The sequence below is a fragment of the Cupressus sempervirens genome, chromosome 6 (genome assembly GCF_028749045.1).
Source record: "Cupressus sempervirens isolate cs-2001-9-10 chromosome 6, ASM2874904v1, whole genome shotgun sequence".
In the NCBI taxonomy this organism is placed as follows: Eukaryota; Viridiplantae; Streptophyta; class Pinopsida; order Cupressales; family Cupressaceae; genus Cupressus; species Cupressus sempervirens.
The window spans coordinates 119,177,971-119,196,230 of NC_143123.1; the positions used below are offsets into that span (position 1 = coordinate 119,177,971).

Consider the following 18,260-nt stretch of genomic DNA (forward strand, 5'->3'; position numbering starts at 1 on the left):
CATGGGTGGCATCCCTATTGTATATTGCTGAGGTTGGCCAAAGTTGCTAGCACTGATTTGGGAGATGGGTGGATTTGGAAGGCTGGGTTGGGGAGCAGTAGCAGCAATAGTGAAGGGGGTGAACGGTGACCTATTTTGGGTAAAGGGGGTTTGGAGTGGAGAGGTGTGAACCAAGGATGGAGTGGTGGTGGCTGGGTTGGCTTGCGGCATGGAGATTTCAACTTGGGTGGATGATGGTATGTTTGGGTCTGTTGGATCATATGGATTGGCTGGAGGCTCTTCTTTTTGCATATATTGAGGATAATTTGGATCATAAGAGCCTATGGGTGGTGGTAGCTACCCAAACAATGGGTGAGATGGATCTGATAATGGAGGGGGTCTTCCAAAGTCAAAGGTTCCTATATTTTCCCTTCAAAAATTAGCCATGATTGTCTCTTTGTTCTTGTCTATAATGGCATTTACCAATACTGCATTTCCTGGTTGGTTCATGAAAGCTTCAATGTCAGTACATGATGGCATAGCTTTCTCTGGGCTAAAGGATGGCTGAGTGCTCAAGGGGGGTGAGGCTGTTCGATCCAAATGATAGGGCTCCATTGTTTCTTTCTTCTTGGCTAAGCGAGTGACGGGTGGCATGAAAAATGCTCCTAGGGATGAGATGCAATAATGCTGATGGATGCAAAAGGGGGAAGGCTTCTCTATGCAAATGATTTCCTAGGTTAAGGCAAAGCTATATGACAAAACCTAAGGAGGATTGGGTTGGAGATTCTAACTTCAAAGATATGTTGCCAAAGCACGAAAGGTCTGCTTTCCTATGTGCAAGCTTGGTGGTGATTGTGTCAACTTAAGGATAGACTGATGATCCTTTAGGAAGAACACAAGATTGACCACTTATGGATCCCAACCTTTAGCTCAAGGTGATGAGGGATAACAAGTGACAAAGCTAGATTACCCTAGAAAAAGCTCTGTCAAAGGGATAACCTTGGTGAGATTGATGGATTTGGAAGATTTTAGGAGTGGCAAACTTTTGGAAAAAGTGACAACAACTTTGAAGGCTTGGATGTGAGGTTTTGATTGCTGGCTAGATGGTTTGATTCTAAATGAGATGGATGAGCTAATAATACTTAAGGGGATAACCTAAGATGGCTGGCTTTTCTACAAAGATGACTCTAAAGTGAAGCTTATCCAAGAATATGTGGAGAAACAAGGGTGTCTAATCATAGAAATCATGCCTAGTTGGTAAGGCATAGGCAGGATTAACTCCTGGATGTTGGCTAAATTTGATGGTGCGCTCTAACCAAGCCTCTTGAAGTGCTTCATCGGTAGCTTTGTCCTTTGCTTTGTGGAGTTTGGCAATTCGTGGGCTTGGTGTTATTTCTTTTCTCTTGGCTGAAAGTTCTTGGTATGCTAGAGATGGTTTGAGTTTAACTTTGTGGAACTTCTGTTTGGGTTTGGGTTGCTCTGACATCAATTTCTGAATCTGCTTGGCTTTGAGAGATCTTGGTTGTTTTGCTTCAACTCGTTCAACTTTTGGAATAGGCAGTGACTACGCTAAGTATGCCCTAAGCTAGGATTGACCAAGTTTGGCAAACATTCATTCAACAAATAAAAGATCAAGCAATAGATAGAAACAACCAGATAGAAGTTTTTGATTCTCAAAAAGTGATACTTGCGCCAAGGAGTGTGTATGTTCTACAAATGTTTCGATCAGTCACCTCAAACACATTAACGTCCTAGATGGTTGTCTACAAGGCTAACAGTTGGTTTAGCTAAGGAGTCATCGATATACCCAAGGTACGTGAGGCCCAAATCCGTAGATGAGACCAAAAAGATGTCACACAGCCGAGAGGAGCGGTAACCCACTTCTCCTCTTTCACTTCTCAAGGGTATAAAGTTCCTTGAGGCTTAGCCCGAGTGACAAAATCTTGATCCCAAGAGAGGTGTCTTTCGATTCACCTCCCGATTCTTATACTCTGCCAGAACACTGGAGTTGAGGTCGTCCAAGGGGTGATGAAATCCCCAAGCAGGCCTCCTAAAAAGAAACAAGGTTTTGGATCCTAATCTTATGCACCCAAGATGGCCTCGAAAGACAACAAGGGGAGAGGATACTTGGATGACCTTGGGCTAAAAAACATGCTTGCTCTTTTACCAACTGACTCTTATGTGTGCTAATCTAGACTTTGCAAACACTCATGTTTAAGAGACAATGTTCAATTCCAACTTGAAGCACCAACAAAAGTAAATCGATCGAAGAATGCAAACAATAAGAAGAATTAGGGTCAACAAAAGCAAACTCGCGCGCCCAGAGGCCCTCCACGTCAAGTATCGATTAATTTTCTTTAAGGCATTCAAGATTGAGTGTGAGTTTGTTTTAAGCCCAAAACAAAAGTGTGTGAGATTCGATTTCAAGCGCGCGCCCGGAGGCTCTCCACGTCAGTTGTTTTTCAATTTTAGTGCCCAAACTTGAAGTGTGATCGATTTAATCTAGAGTTTTTATCATTTAAAAATTTTGATAAAGTTAAAGCAAACATTCAAAGACCAAGTGAGTGAGTTAGATTGTGGAACATTTAACACCTTTTTCAAGTAGACCCATCCCCATAAATGGCGATGAGATTGCAACCAATGGTTAATATTTGATGGGTGATTAGAAAAGAGGTGAGTCCAAGGAACTACTCAAATTGATTTTTGCAAATTTGTATTTTAACTTAACAAGGTTTCTTAAATGTCCAAAAATCAAACTTTACCTAGATTGCATGTGGAAAAGAGATTTGTTTTTTTCAATTTTTAGAAGCTCCAAATGAAGTGTTTGATATTGCAATGGTTAATTGATCCTTAGAATTCAAGATTGGATTTGTTGTTTTAATCATGCATTCAAGGAAAATTTGATTTTAATCCATGGCATTCAAGAGTGATTTTAGCAACATGCATTCAAAGACAAGTGGTTAAACATTCAAGTGTTTTCTTTTGAGCATTCAAGATTGAGATTTTGTGTGTTGTTTTAAGAACTTTGAAGTGATTTGTTTTAACCTTAGATCATTCAAGATTGTTTTGGACTCAAAAGTGAAAATGACTCTTTGGACTTTGGTTTTCATTCAAGATTTTGTGTTCTAGTTTGCATATTTTAAGCCCAAAAATGATATTCCTAGATTGTTTTGATGCATGAAAAACCTAAGAAACATTCAAGATTTTTCAATAAGACATTTGTTTGGAACAAATAACAAAGCTTTTAGGACAATTTTTGGCAACTATTTAGGACTCTTAGTTTTCATGAGATTTTTTTAAAAAGAACTTTAGTGTGCACTTAGTGTTGATTTTGAACCTTTTGAAATGGAAACTTGAAGTTCTTTTTAAATTCCCAAAAATGAAGTGTTCCTAATTTTGCATGAATGCATCTAAAACCTTGATGTTGCAAGGATGAAAATGATTAGATTGGTTTAGTTTCACTTGTTAAAAGATTTTTTCTTTTTTGCAAATTTTTAATTTTTCAATGGATTTAAGTTTGATTTGGGGGTTCATTTTAAGCACTAAAAAGAAGTGTGTATGATTTTGCTTCCTTAAAAAAAAAATGGCCAAGATCTCCCACAAGAAGAAGAAGAAGAAGTAGATGGAATAAGAAGAATATAGACAAGAAGAGGAAGAAGAATTTCAAGTTCTTTGTCCACCTATAAGCTTGAAAAATCTGCAAACACTATGAGATAGATTATGAGTTCCTTTGTCTTCTTCATGCTCATGTGGACCTACAAAACCAATTTATACAATCCTACCAATCACAAAAACAAGAAAAATTAGCCAAAATCAGAAAATGACATACAAAACTTGACTAAAAAAGCTAATGAAGATGACCCATGCGAGGTCCCACCGGGCGTGCCAAAATGTATATGAGCAATGTTAGTATGCTAATAGAAACCAAATTTAAATAAAGCTTCTACAAACTAAAAAAAATTCATAAACTTCAAGATAGACTAAGATGAGCTCTCAATTGAGAATATGAGCCATTAATGGGCTCTCTCAATGAGAAGCTCTCTTGTTGAGTAGCTTTGTCTAAATAGATAGGATGTATGTTCAAGCTTATTCTTCAAAAAGGGCTTCAAATGGAGTTGGAATTTGGGTGTGAGTGTATGGTTTTGATGTAAAATGACTTCTCAAAATGGCATTATGACTTTACTTCATGGATTGTGTTATTTTGAAAAGGGGAAGGATCCAATTTATAGGCAAGAGGCTTGAGGGATTGAGGGCTAAGATGCAAGGATGGGAAAAAGCTTATGGAGGGCTTAGATTGCATGAGAGGAGAGCACATGGATTGTGCTTCCTTATAGCCAATCAAGGAGTGACACATGTCACATGGTGAGAGGATGCAGGAAAGGGAAAGGATGAGTCAACAAAGGAGGCTCAAGGGATAAAATCTTCATAAAGACTCTCATAATGACTTGTAAGAGCAATAAAAGGGCTTGTAAGAGTCATTTATGACCTAGTGGACTTCATAAAGTTTTATGGTTGAGATATTTTGAGGGTGATGAGAGAAATTTTGACTTGGACTTGATTAGGAAGGTTTTAAGCTTGTTTAGGCTTGTGCAAATGATTAGAGGATGGATTAGGATGGTTTAGGATTAGCTTAGGGATAGGCAAGTGGATGGCATTTAATGAGGGTAGGTGAAGGAGGAGATATTTGTTAACTTTGGCTTGGGTTAGTATGTTTTAACCCATGTTTAGGGAATGTGACAAGGTTAGGAGGGGATTAGGATTAGGTTTAAAGACATCTTCTAGAAGAGTCTAGACTTTGGATGAGGATAAAGACTTTCTAGAATAGTCTAGAATTTCCTAGGATGAGGATAAATTAGATTTTTAAGAAATAAATAAGTTTTTATTTATTTCAAGGGTTTGGGTTGAGGAGATATTTATTAAAACTTTTTTAATAAACATGAGGATTAATATTTAATCTTAATTAAATATTTTGAGTTGGGATTAGGGGTAGGAAATGATAGGATTAGCCTTTAATCGAAATTAAAGAAGGATTAGAAAATTTTGGAAGAGGTTATTGGTCATAAGGAAATTGGCCAAGTTTTGGGCAAAAAATAATAATTTTTTATTTATTTTAGGATTTTTGGTCAATTTATTAATTAAATAATTAATAAATAAGGAAATAACGTTTAAATAAGATTTAAACATTTTTGGGAGGGATTCCTTAATTAAATATTTTTAATTAAGATAAAGGGATTTAATGGCATAAAAATTAATTAATTAATTAATAAATGATGATGTCATCAAAGATTTTTTCAAAAAATAAAAATACTTTATTTTTTAAAGGATTTTTAGGTGTCTACAGAAGGAACCTAATGAAAAGAAGAAAAGAAAGACAAAATATGTGTCTAGTGATAGTGATACAGATGAGGAAGATGTAGATCAACTTGAAGCACTACTGGCAAGGAGATCTCACAAAGATAAAGGCAAGTTTAAAGGAGAGTTATCTATCATTTTTTTCAATTGCAATGAGGTTGGTCAGATTGCTGCTAGATGTCTAGAGAAGAAGAATTATAGAAGTGGTGATGAATAAAAAAGTAGAAGAGATGAAGACAACAAATATTATAAAGACAAAGGCTAGAAGTCTAGCTACATTGCTAAAGAGGAAACAAAATATGGATCTAATGATCATGATGATGAAGTAGTGTATGTTGCAATGAAGGATGAATTTGATGAATATGAGCAAATTGCACCTAATGTCTTATGTGAACAAGAATGACAGATGGATCATTGACATTGGGTATTCACATCACATGACTGGAGATAAAAGTAAGTTCATTACCTTGAATTGTTATGATGGAAATAGTGTAAGGTTTGGTAATGATGCACCATGTTTGATAAAAAGAAAAGGTTCTATCAAGCTCACAAAAAATATTTTATGTGGCAATGCTTACTATGTTGAAGGACTTAACAATAATTTGTTGCTCGTGTGTTACAACTGAATAATTTAGGATGTAAGGTTGATTTTGAAAACAAGATTGCTTAGACAATTTATGATACTAATAGAAAATTTATTGAAAAAGGTAATCAAGCTAGAGGTAATCTATTCTACATTTATATAGAGGATGATACATGTTTAGTTGTAGAATTTGATAATGTGTGGCTATGGTACAAGAGGTTCTATCATGTTAATTTCAATAAATTAGTTAGTTAGTAACATGAAAAGAGTAAGAGGTTTGCCTAAGTTGAAGAAGCCTAAAAATATAATTTGCAAACAATGTTAGTTAGGCAAAATGACAAAGTCAAGTTTTAAGAGTAAGACTCATACCTCTAAAGGAATATTAGAGATTGTTCATACTAACTTGTGTAGACCAATTGAAGTGCAAATCTATAAAGGAGATAAGCACATTATGCTACTTGCTGATGATTATTCTAGAATGATGACAGTTTTGTTTCTAAAATAGAAATCTGATACTTTCCAAATGTTTAGGTGGTACTTAGCAAAAGTTGAGAAGGAAATAGGTAAAAGTCTGAAATATTTGAGATTTGATAGAGGAGGATAATTTACATCAAATGAGTTTGAAATGTTTTGTAATGACAGAGGAATCAAAAGAAAAACATATTCTCCTAGAACCCATCCACAATATGGAATTGTTGAAAGGAGGAACAAATTTGTAATGGACTATGCTAGGACAGTGATGATGGAGAAAAATATTACTTTGAAATACTAGAGAGAAGTTGTAAGTACAGTTGTTTATGCCTTGAACCGTGTATAAGTCAAGAAAGGTACTCATTCAACACCTTTTGAACTATGGTATGGATATTCACCCAATGTAAAATATTTTAAGGTATTTGGAAGAAAATGCTATATTCTCAAAGATTTTAGGAATGGTAAACTAGATGCAAAAATTGAAGAAGATATATTCCTTGTTTATTCCACAAGAAGTAAAGCTTACAAGTGTTGAAATGCTAACACTAACAAAGTTGTGGAAAGTGAAAATGTGAAATTTGATGAATACATAGAAGTATATGAGGCTGAACCTATGAAGGAACCAAAAGAATACAAATCATTTCTATACTTTTATGAAGGTATTTTGGCTGATGAAGATGTTGTAAATAAAGTTCCAAACCAACAGTAACTTTCAGTGACTATTGAGTCACATACTATGAATGTCGAGTTGCATTTAGGAACCAAGCTACATTCAAGTGTCGAGTTATAGAATAAAGTTGAGGCACATTTTTATTATGAGATTAGTGTACATGAAAAAGATGTTGAACTACCTAACAAAGATGTACATAGTGATTCAAAAATTAAGAGACCAAATGTAGAAGCCAGAGTTGAACTAAGATTGTCTAAGTATGTCAAGAGACATCACCCTATTGCACAAATCATTGGAGATAAAGATGTTATACCAATGAAAAGGAACAAGTTGTGAAATGATACATGTTTTTTGAGCATGAAAGAACCCAAAACAGTTAAAGATACTTTAGAAGATGTGGACTAGAGAAAAGCCATGAAAGAAGAGATTGAACAAATTGAGAAAAATAAGACATGGACTCTAGTTCCTAGACCAAAGGACAAAAATGTGATTGGTATGAAGTGGGTATATAGAAACAAGTTAGATGAAAATGGTGAAGTCACAAGGAACAAGGAAATATTAGTCTGTAAAGGATATGCACAAGAAGAAGGGATAGATTATGGAGAGGCATTCACTCCTGTTGCAAGGTTGGAAGGAGTAAGAACTCTGCTTCCTTGCTCTACATACAAAGGTTTCAAAGTTTATCAAATGGATGTTAAGTCTGCATTTATGAATGGTATATTAGAGGAAGAGGCTTATATAGAACAATTAGAAGGATTTGTTGATGCTAACAAAAAAAACATGGTATGTAGACTACACAAAGCTCTATATGGTTTGAAGAAAGCACCAAGAGGATGATATGAGAGGCTTCATAATTATCTTGTGAAGATTGAATTTGAAAGGACTGGTGATAACAAAAATCTATACTTGAAGACAGAGAAAGGAAAAGATATTTTGTTATTTGAAATTTTTGGTGATGATATCATATTTGGAGGTCAAGATACTTTCTATAATGCTTTTGCAAATGAAATGAAGAAAGAATTTGAGATTTTTATGTATGGAGAGATCAAGTTCCTTGTGGGTTTGTAAGTACATTAGATGAAATATGGTATATACATCTCTCAATTAAAGTATGTAAAGGAGATTTGAAAACTTTTGGATGGTGATTCAACTAAGGAGAATCAAACATTATAGAGGTCTATGATCGGCAAATTATGATATGTAGTACATAGTAGACCTGATATTGCATTATCTGTAGGGATAGTTAAAAGATTCTCTACTAATCCCAGGGAGAATCACTTGATGGCAGTAAAGAGAATAATGAGATATCTAAAAGGAACAAAAGACTATGGTATATACTTTAAAAAAATGAGAAATTTGAATTGAAGGCCTACAGTGATGCTAATTGGGCTAGAAATATTGATGACAAAAAGAGCACTAGTGGAGGAGCATTTTTCTTAGGAAAAAGGTTGGTTACATGGAATAGCAAGAAACAAAATTGCATTTCTCAATCTACTATTGAAGTTGAATATGTCGTTGTTGCAGTAAACTATACAAAAATGGTATCGATCAAACAACTACTCAAAGGTATGAAGGAGGAAATCACTGAACCTATGATACTTTATTGTGATAATACAAGTGTTATAAATATATAAAATAATCCTATAATACATGCAAAGACTAAGAACATTGCAATCAAGTATCATTACTTGAGAGAATTAGTTCAAGATAAAGAGGCACTAGTACATTTGACCTCAATTTTCAACCAAAATTTTTGACCATCTATTAAATTTTTTTAGATTGGTCAAAATATGGAAGGAAAAATATCTTTTTTTTAAATCCATGCCCATTTTGGTCAAAATTTTGACCAACATGAGCTTACAATGTTAAAATAAAAAAGGGAAATTTCCTCTTTCATTGTTATGTTTAACACAGATAATAAAAAAGGGCAAGGTAGTGTTCATTTTATTTTCGCGCGTGCGATTGTAGGGGGCAGGAGTTTGGTGCAGGGTCAACAGGAGAGGAGAAAGGAGGTAAGAATCAACCACCCTATAGTTTATGGCCACCAAGATCATCTATTAGGAATGCATTAGGCTTATCAACATTTTTTTTTCTCTATTAGATCTAACAACATTAGGTAAAACAAATGGTAATTTGCTGGATGCACTTTTTGTAGAGGATACTTTGGCTTTAAAGGAACTGGATCTCAGCCACAATAGCCTTTCCGGTAGGTCCAATTAATTTATTGCTCAGTGTATGGAGGATTTTTTCCTAGTTAGTCTAAGGGTTGCTTCACAGTTTTAAATACACCAACCTACATCTTTAATATATTTATTTGGAAGCATTTTGAGGGAATGAAACAATTTGAACTACAAAATTTGTTACCTAATCTTTTTATTTGATTAATCAAGACTTATTTGTATTGTAGTGTAATGTTTGCAGAAAAGAATAGGATATGTTGTATTTCTGCCAAGTTTGGGAGTTTTTGTGATTGTAATGTTGTAATAAATTTTAGAAAATAATATCACTTATGCATAGAATTGCATAACTAAATTTGATGCAAAGTAGCATGGAAACCATAGTTAGCATTAAAGTTTGTCAAATAGAGTCTATATTGTAAAGCAAAGATGACTAGGATGTTTGATGTGGGTAACTAGAGGTTTGGTCTTCCATAGAACTGCAGTTGCCTTGATACTGTTAGAGACCATCCTATATCTTTTTTTGTTTGGAGATTGTTCTTATTCATCCACGTAGCTTCTTGTATTCTTTGTAAGTTTAGCAGCATGTCTTTTGTGAGTCTGTTCATGTGCAAGATATTCCTCTCTACATGCTTTTCTTTAATTTTCTTGAAGTCAAATTACATATAAACGCATAGCTTGAGTGAAAATGCAAATGGTGAATTGTTCAATGCCAATGAACCCATGCCTTCATTTCTTTATTCCATAATGTCTTCACTAGAAGCCTTCATCACTAGGAGCTTTACTTTCCTATCATTTCTTTATTCCATATTGTCTTATTATTCATGTGAGTAGTGTTACTACTGTATAATTTTCATTGAAAATAAGCATGCAGGTAAAAATGATTAAAAGCAATTAGCTCTATTTGTTTTAAATTTTCAAAACATGTTGTTTTCCATTTTTGTTTCTATATCTGACAGTCATGCTTGCTAAATGGTACAGTTTTTGGTTATTGCTTCGTGAATTATTCTCTCTAATCAACAGTTTGATTCTCTTGATTACTGAATACCAACCCTAATTCATGCATTAAGGACAACATATAGTTGTTGTTTGTGTTGGTCATAGCCTATGCATAATTGGAGGGCATTGATAGTGGAACTGCCAATAAATCAAGGCATAATCCTTAATTTAGCAATTAGTGAAAGCCTTTTCAAACATTTCACTAAATGCCATCTTAGAGTACCTACATTTCAAATTTAGTTGTATTTTTAGTTTTAGTTTCAGTTTCATACATAGTGTGCAAATTCACAATATCTAGGTAAGTGTGTAATTCTTCTTGTTTTTATAGGGAGTTGAGTTAAACCCAGTAGCACTTGGGTTCTTGGTTAGAGTATTGTTGATTACTCGTTGATATTGATCATAGTGATAAGACACTTAGGCTTCTGATGTGATTTCTCTTATTGTGTGGTTTGTATTATTGATGCCTTTATATAAATCCAATCTCAAAGGAATTTGTGAATGGAAACATTGGAAAGCAATTTTCTTTGTTATTGACATTGCAAAGTTCTTATGTGATCAATGGCTAGACTTTTTTAGAACTGTATATGTTATATTAATTTTTAGGTTAACTAATATGATAGACAAAGGAGATTTCAGATGTCTTATATTGCTAATTATTTTTCCTGTAGCTTCCTAATTCATTATGATTTGTTAATATTGTAGGTTCCATGAGCATGGTCACATCAAAATCCCTTAGCATTCACAATCTTTCCTCAAATCTACTATCTGGTGTATTGCCACAAAAATTTGGTAGCTGTGCAGTTGTGGATTTGAGCGATAATAGTTTATCTAGGAGTTTGTCTCTAACATGGGGGAATGATTTGGAAATGATTGATCTGAGTTAGAATTCATTTATACGGTCCTTGCCTAATGACACTTCTCCATTTTTAAGATTGATCCATCTGAATTTATCACACAATGCTTTAGTGGGTCCTCTTCCTCTTGTGCTAGGGACATATTCTAGGATTAGAACTATTGACCTTGGCTTCAACCTAATAAATGGGCCTCTTTTGACAAACCTTTTTACTTCACCAACCTTGGCACATTTACACTTGTCTAGAAATAACTTTACAGGGAGAATCCCTCTACAGGATATTCAACCAATTAGTCCTGCCACATTACGGGTAGTGAATCAATATTCACCCTTGGAATCATTGGATCTATCATACAACCAACTAAATGGTTTCATTCCCCAAGAAATTGGTGTCATTGACAGTCTCAGGTCATTGAATTTGGCAGGAAATCAATTTTTTGGTATGATACCAAGTGAAGTTAGTAAGCTTTATGCTTTGACGAATATTAACCTTTGTTGCAACTAGTTAACAGGGAAAATACCAAACAAGATATCTGCCAATCTAAAAGCATTGAATCTATCTTATAATGACTTGTTAGGTTATGTTTCACAAAACTGAGAAAGTTCCCTTATTCCTCATTTTTTCCAGGCAATGTTCATTTGTTTTTTCCTTTGGTTTCTAGCTTACCTGGTGACAGACCTAAAACCAATGGCAGGGGGAGACATGAGAAGGGTCTTGGAGCAGATATTAAAGAAATAATAATTGGAGTATGTACTGCTAGATCTACCCTACTTGTTGGTATTGCTCTGTTTCTGTACTACAGAAAAAACTCTTCCACACAACACTTAAGTAGATATGTTGACTTTCGCGAGAAAGTTAATACAAAACATAGAAACATAGGACAACCATCTAATGTTGGGTCTTATTAATTTCATAAAGATGTGGATCCTTCACCTCCAATTCCCTTGAAATTTTTAGCTAATAATTTGCTAGCTCATGATAAGAGGCTTATAGTTGCTAAACCCAAAGGACTCACTAGTGTGGTTGCGGTACAAGAAACTTCAAATGTTAAAGCCAAGGGTATTGAATTTGTGAAGACTAGTAGCATAGATATTTCTTCTTCCTTGGAGAAACCTATTATCTTTAATGTTCAATCACTTGATCGGTTGGCTGGGGATCTCTTCTTTCTAGATAATACATTATCATTCACAGCTGAGGAGCTATCTCATGCATGTGTTGAGGTTTTGGGGAGAAGCAATCATGGTACCTCTTATAAAGCCACTCTAGACAATGGACATGTTTTGAGAGTGAAGTGGTTGAAGGAGGGCTTGGCTAAGAAGAAAAAGGAATTTTCCAAGGAAGCAAAGAAGTTTGCAAACATAAGGCATCCAAATCTAGTTTCTTTGAGGGGTTATTATTGGGGACAAAGGGAACATGAAAAACTTATTTTATTAGGTTATATGAGTGCAAAAAATCTAGCAAGTCATATCCATGGTATGACCTTCCACTTCCTTTGAATTTTCTTTGCTTTATTCATTGATATGGTTTGAATTATGGAATGCTCCTTGCACGAACTAGCTATTGAATCCTTACAACCTCATTTTCTTTGAAATATTAATGTTCCCTTAGTTTCACAAATTGTCTATTATAACTATAAAGAATATCTTGAAATCTAATACGCAATGATAGAGTATCAGTAATAAGTTAAGGAACTTATGTTGATTGTAGAGATATGGGTAGAACTCACAATCAATGAGGACTTGATGGTAATGTGCCATAAATTTCTAGCTAGAAAGATACATTTGCAAACAAACCATAATTAATTTTTTGTTGATCTTTTTTGCATATATTTTTTTATCCATTATTGCTGATAGATTTCCATTCGATCTGTACTATACAAAAGTAAGATGAGGCAAGTTTGTGCCAATTTTAATTTTAAAACAAAAGGCTAATGCCTATATATATTAATATTAAAATAAGATTTTACAGAAAATGCCACAGAGGCAAAAGAAATTAGCAGAGAGTAGAACTAGAAAAGGAAGGACTGATCACTAAAAGAGAAGAGCCTAATCTAAAACTACCCTAAACTGGGTAAAAGGAATACCTAGCCAAAATATACATAGTCGAATATTAGAAATCAGTAAACAAATTTGACCCTTACACTCCAAAAAATTAGTGATGCAAAGAAGAAATGATTATCATTATGATGTCTTCAAATCTGTAATAGTTCTAAAGCATGAAACTATGAGATTTTACATGCTTCCTTCAAAAGGCGTGACTACAAAACAAAGACATGACTTAGAAATCACCATAGAAAGACATATATTCCAAATTTTGCACTATCATATCAATGATAACATGAGTCCAACTATGCACAAAGAAGTTTAAATAACACCATTCGAGAAAAAATACATCAGTCACATTGATTAGAGAGTGATTTGAAGGCTACAGTAAAAATAAAAAATATATTACATTTTATTAAAATAATACATTGTAGTGGATTTAATGAAAATATAAGAATTTAAACTAATTTTGCATATTGAGCTCTTGTATGAGAGTTTACAGTGTTGCATTTACTTCCAACTATGTTGATAATCTAGGAGAAAAGCTAGACTAAAGTTGATTTTACAATTCAAATTTTTTCCTAACAATGATATTAGATTGGATTCTAATGGGCTAGAGGAATTACAATCCTAGTGATCTGAATGGCATGTCAATGTCATGAAAAGACTTACAATCAGTATAGCATTTCTCTAAAATAACCTATCAATTTTACATATATTCAAGCTGACATAAATATGATTGTGATAAATTCTTCGAATTGCTTTCTTTCCCAAATTTTCTCCATTAACCTAGTTTACCCTGGTCAAACTTGGAATTATCTAAAATTTGGGCATAATTCTTAACAAGAAATATAATAGTCAAAATGTGTTGCAGGCTCATATAAAGTAGGGTGTATACAACGTCCTTGGAAGTCACATGAAAATAGCAGTGATGATGATGAGAATGATTGTCATCTTAGGCAAAAAGGAAGGCAACATGGTGGGGTTGACAATAGTATGAAACTTCATTCAAATGAGGATGCCATTGGAAAGTGTGATGATGAAGAGAATCCAAGGAATACAGCTATCTCAGATAGCCCTCATCCTAAAAGAGATGGCAACAGTGCACTCTTAAATGGAAGCCAAAATATCTTATGGTAGACCATTTTTCCTTGCTGGAATAATGATGTAGATAAACTTGAAAATATTTGAGAACTATTTTTTTTGTATTCCACATCATGTATTTATACTCAATCTATCCATTGATTATTAACCTTGTTCTTAATTATAATTTTAATGGCAGGTAAATATTGGATCTGGTGTTAGCATCTTGAGAGTGGATTCTCCAAACAAGTTTCAACATGTTGGTGGAACAAGCCTTGGCAGAAGGTGGTTTTCTCTTTATAATTGAATTCTAAATTAACAGCATCTAAATTTTTCTTGACTAGCAATACATTTAGCATTCCTATGTGTGGAGATGGTGTCATGTTAGATGTTCATTTGTTAAAAATGCTAAGTACTATGGAAATAAACCTTTGTTGAGTTTAATGTGATTTCAATAAAAAAGACAGATTAAAAGCTTGAGGGACTTCAAGAATAGGTTTAGTATCCCATTCATCATGCTACTTTTAGTGACTTTAGTTGGTTTGTATTGTAATTATGTATTGTATGTCATATATCTTCTAATAGGTGGTGTTTCCAATGATTTTGATCCAGGAAACACTAGTTAAGCAAAAAAATTATGTTTGGAAGTTTATACTTTTCCATCTTTTCTGTTCATCTTGCTTTGTTTCTACAGATAATTGTAAATTATATCTCAATGTCATGGCTTGCTTGTTCAAAAAGCAACAAAATTAGAATATGATTACCATAGAGATGAGGTCATATACTTTTTAGCATTTCAATAGTTTATTCATGTGTTTGATATGGAAGTTGGTGTTGTAACTTCTCTATATGCAAATGTTGGATATTCTCAGTCTAATATATTTATTACTTTGGCTCACCCAGGATGCAGTTCAACAGCCTGCTTTAATCATTGTATATTTTGATGGAAATGATTCTGTGGGTCCTCACCCCTTAGGATCAGGTCCTCATGTACCACTTCCTGAATACATTGAGAACATTAAGAGAATGGCAACCTATCTCCAGGTACAATTTTTGTCAGTATTCTATGTTTGAATTTCTTCAATTTCATTCGAAAGATACATATATTTTAATTTTTATGATGACAATTATCTAATTTGAGTTTGGGGTAAACAAATCAGGACCTCTCAGAGTCGACACACTTGATTTTTTGAAGTTGCCCACATGTTAATGAAGATTTGATTAGTAGTGCTTCAAGGTACTGTTCTTCTTGTGTGTGTGTAATGGTTCACAATTTCATGATTCTGTAATTTACGAATTTGGCCTAACTTTTATGGATTCTATAGTAGTATTTTTGCTCCAATAGTACAGACAAATGAATTGTGTCATCAATATTCTGAAGCTTGTGTGCAAGTCTACAAAGAGATGGGTATCAAGGTTATAGATCTCTAGTTAGCCATACAAATAAGGCCAGATTGGTGAACTGCTTGCTTCACGTGAGTTGACAAGAACCTAAATCTCTAACCATGTTTTCAATTGTATCAAGGAGATTTCTATATGAGGATGATGAACTGTAGACATTTCCTACTAGAAACTTGCATGGAACCTTTTTTTGCATATAGTTGGAATAGCTGAGGACTTTAATATGAAGCTCATAGTCATTATTTCTTTTCTTCCAGGATCAAGCATATTTTATTATTTTCTTAAGATAATGTATTCTACTTTCTGCGAGATTTTCTGTTATGTTAACATGCCTAATGGCATGTTTCAAGTCCTCATTTAAATTGTTTATCAGCACCTTTTATCTTCTCTTCATGTCTCTCTCTAATGTTAGGCTTTGTGAGGTTCACATTTGTTTGTTTAAAAGCTATGTTGTGGAATAAATATTTCTCACCCTAGATTGATTTTCTTATGAATATTTTTAAGGCATTCATACAGATAATATGCTTCCTCAACATATCTTGTCGTTGATTGGTTTTGATGCTTTCATGAATTGGTCAGTATAACTATAAATATCCACTATTGTTGCTCTATTCTGTATCTTCATATTGTTTTTCACCTATTTATCATATATATGGTAGTAGGATTGATATTTATGAGTAGATGAAATATGTTAAATAACATTAGTAATTTTGGAACAATGATTTCCCTTTTGCAGGTCTACCAAGAAATTAGGAATAATGTAAAGGATGTAGTGATAAATCTAGTATATTTCTAAAAATGTTGATAATTTGTCAACAGTTCTTTAGACTTTTTAATAATTTTATTTATTTACTAAATATGTTCTTATCCACAAATGTTATCTCACATTGATAAGGAATGTGAAGGAGAACAAATTGATCGGGCTTTGTTGAAAAATATTCTTGGCATCTTTTTAGAGATTGGAATGGGTAGCATAGAGTTCTATGAAAAAGATTTTGAAGTACCCATGTTGGAAGACATTGCTTCTTACTATTCTCAAAAGGCTTCCTCGTGGATTCTAGAGGATTCTTGTCCAGATTATATGCTCAAAGTCAGCACTGAAGGGGGAGTTAGGAAAGGAAACATGATTTGACAATTTTGCCTTCTATTATGAAAAGGATTTTTAACTAAAATTTAATGCATATCAATATTGTATTGCAGGCTGAGGAAAGTTTGAAGCAAGAAAAAGAGAGAGTTTCCCATTATCTACATTCTAGTAGTGAACAAGAATTTTATAGAAGTCTTTATAAAATGCACATTATTTCTATGAGAATCACTGGATTCAGCCAACCATAAAAATGTTGCTAATAAATAGACATGAAAATTGACTTGCTTGTTTTAGAATTTAGATGTTCAAGTTTTGATATTGTACTTCCCAGGGCTTTCAGGAATGTCTAGGGCTCGCATTAATAGTTTTCTGAAGCCAAAATTCAAAATCAGATGAAAAAAGTTTCATTTTTGTGTTCTTTTCTACAAAAAGTACAAAATGAATTACTATCTCAGTATGAGAGTCAACTATTGGAGAAGGAACATTCAAGTTGCCATGCATTGCTAAGAGATGACAAGGTATTATTTTGGTCTATGAGTTTTAATATTGCTACTTGTATGGGAGTTGCGACCATGCTTTTTAGTATTTTTATTGCTTACAATCTTCTACTATTTCTGACTTTTGGTGCAAGTGGATGATCTTTCAAGGATGTATAGATTATTTTGTAGGATACCTAAAGGATTGGAACCTGTGGCTCGAATTTTCAAGCAGGTATAAATATTAATTGGAAATCTGCTAAGCCGTTCAGTTCCAAATTCACAAAATTTTTCTGGAGATGAAAGAAAATCTCTTTGATTTCATTGTGGTTTGGTTTCTTATTATGTAACTCTTTTTTGTAGCATGTAACTAGTGAGGGAACATCATTTAAGTTAAGCATGCTAAAGATGTAGCCACCAATAAAAAGGTAATTTTTAGCTCTATCTAGTTTGATGTCATAAGTCCATTACCAGACTAATTTCAAAGATTTTAATTTAAATTAGATTTTAGGGTTTCATTGTTTAAGGTCTTGACTAATCTTTGTTCCACTTTACATTAAATTCCAAGTGAAAAAGAAGGACATGGTCGATGCATAGGAGCAGGTAGAGACTTGTCTGTGTCTTTTATTAACTGTGGCTACTTACAATATGTAGTATATTACATGACATTTATGATTTAAAATTTTATATATTGTAGCAATGGATTTTGTTCATTTAAAGAAATGCATGAGTAAGATAGCTTGGCATGTAGAAGCACTAACTTCCAAATAAGTATTCTTCTCCTCAAAATATTTTCTTTTCAATTGATGATAAACACTTTCTTTGCCTTCATAAAATCTGACCATACATATTTGATGCAGTCTCTTTGCACTTCTCTTAAAACTCTACATTTAAATTTCTCCATAAATTTAATGTAAAAATCCTTAAATCTGTCCATCACTTGTTTGAAGATCTACTACAAATTTCCTTTAGATCTACTCATATCCCTCTTTTAGGCCTGAATATAAACTTGCTCAAACTTATTTACAAATCATTTTACATCTGCGTTAATTCTTTCTCACAAACCTGCTACCAACTCTTCATTAA

General features: G+C 33.6%; 1 pseudogene; it reads left to right on the forward strand.

Annotated features, from left to right (window-relative positions):
- The window catches only part of LOC149551512 (uncharacterized), a 48,046-nt pseudogene extending 33,779 nt beyond the window's left edge, over positions 1-14,267 (forward strand).
- The last annotated feature ends 3,993 nt before the right edge of the window (positions 14,268-18,260 follow it).